The 2,011-nt window shown below is 34.7% G+C and overlaps 1 protein-coding gene across 1 annotated transcript in view; it reads right to left on the minus strand.

Annotated features, from left to right (window-relative positions):
• The window catches only part of UBR2 (ubiquitin protein ligase E3 component n-recognin 2), a 195,953-nt gene that overhangs the window by 104,606 nt on the left and 89,336 nt on the right, over nt 1-2,011 (minus strand). The gene's annotated exons all lie outside the window — the stretch shown is intronic.

Below are 2,011 nucleotides of genomic sequence, written 5' to 3' on the forward strand. Positions count from 1 at the left end.
GGGAATGGGATAAGTGGATTAAAGATGCCAAGAGGGAATCTGTACAGAGCTGGTATTCGTAGGGAGAAAAACCTACTGACATTTTAGCTGTCCCAGGGTGTTGGAGAGGCTAGAATCCCAATGAGAATAACAGAAGGGTGGGAAAATAAGTTCAAGATTATTCTAGCTTTCTTCTCAAAACATTTGCAAAAAGCTAAAGTTAAACCGGATGGAAGTCTGAGAAGAGCAGGAAGCCCAGAAGAATGAAGCAATGCTGTGGCAGTCTTATCAAGGTGAAGAAACTCTTATCCATATAGAGTTCAGTTCCCTATAGAGGGGAAGAACTCCAGGCTCTCAACTGGGAAAGCTTAGGGAGTTATGTCCCAGGGATGGTCGTGAACCAGAAGTAAGATTGAATTTTGCTAAAACAACCTGGAGTCATGTCAGTCCCTGACTAGACTAAGGTGATCAGCCTCATCTATGTGCTGAAGGGGACTAGAATGTGCCACACCAAAATATACCATTCTGGCATAAGGATTATTTTTGGCTGAAAGCAACTGAGGAGCAGCAGATAAAGGAAAAGCTCCCAAAACAGAACACACATTTCCCCTTTGTAAAAGTGTCATCTCACTTACTAGGAAGAGGAGGGCAATTCTTATTATCTAAGTTGATCTGAATCTGTAAAACAAACCTTACTAAACAACTCTTACTTACCATGTAACAAAACTGTGGGAAGCAGTTAAAATTATGCTTAGATAGCAACTTCACCTTAAATGCTCTTAACAGAAAAGAAGAAAGGCTGAAGGTAAATAATCTAAATATCTATTAAGAAATTACAAAAAGAACGGTAAATCTAAAGAAAATATAAAAAGGGAAATTAGAGTATAAATTGATAAAACAAAGAAAATGTACAAAAAAAAAATCAACACAACTGAAGGCTGGTTCTTTGAAAAGACTAAAAGAGTACAGATCTCTCAAAAGACTAATAAGAAAACCAGAAAAATTTAAATTTAAAAGGGACTAAAAAACCCAAACTACAGATCTTAAAGATATTAAATGGAAAATAGGACAAGTGTTAGGACCAATTTAAATTAATATAATTAAAAATTTAGATAAAACTAGCAAATTCCTAAGAAAAAATCATACGTTATTCAAAGGGAAACAAGAAACGAAAAATCTGAATACTCTGATATCTATTAAAGAAATTTAATTGGTAAAAAATGTTCCCATAAAGAAATCTTCAGGCCCAAATGGCTACAACTGGAGAATTCTTCCAAATATTTAAGAGAGCAATAATACATGGAAATTTCCAGAAAACAGAATATACTTGCCAATTTAATTAATGAGTCCTCCATAATCTTAATACTAAAACTCCAAAAAGCCATTATAAGAAAATTACCATCTACTCTCTCTCACAAATAAGAGTACACAAATTGAATCAAGCAATGTAGAGAAAGGATACATCGGAACACAACCAAGTTTGGTTTTAGTTTATTTTCTTAATGCAAGAGTAATGTAACATTTGGGGGAAAAAAAATCAACTTATATAAATAACCTTATTAACAGACAAAAGGACAAAAAACCCACATGATCATAGCATCCAGTGCTTTTCCTGAATTCATGAAAATTAAACACCCGTTCATGTTTTAAAACAAAAACCAAGTGGGCCTGTAGTCCCAACTACTCAGGCGACTGAGGCAGGAGGAGGGGGTATCCCCTGAGCAGCCTGGGCAACAAAGTGAGACCGTGTTAAAACAAACAAACACACCTCCAAGCAAACTAGGAATAGAAGGGAGTTTCTTTAATCTGATAAAAGAATATCTATTAAAAATCAACCAAACAAAAACCCAAAGTAAAACATTATACTTTGTGGTGAAATATTGAATGCTTTTCCCCTGAGATCAGGAATGAGACAATTCCTTCTTTTATTTACTACTTCTATTCAACAGTATACTGGAGGTCCTAGCCAGTATAATAAAGAAAGAAAATGAAATAAAAGATATGAAGATTGGGAAATAAGAACCAAAATTGC

The sequence above is a fragment of the Propithecus coquereli genome, unplaced genomic scaffold, assembly GCF_000956105.1.
Source record: "Propithecus coquereli isolate 6110/MARCELLA unplaced genomic scaffold, Pcoq_1.0 Scaffold158, whole genome shotgun sequence".
Taxonomy (NCBI): Eukaryota; Metazoa; Chordata; class Mammalia; order Primates; family Indriidae; genus Propithecus; species Propithecus coquereli.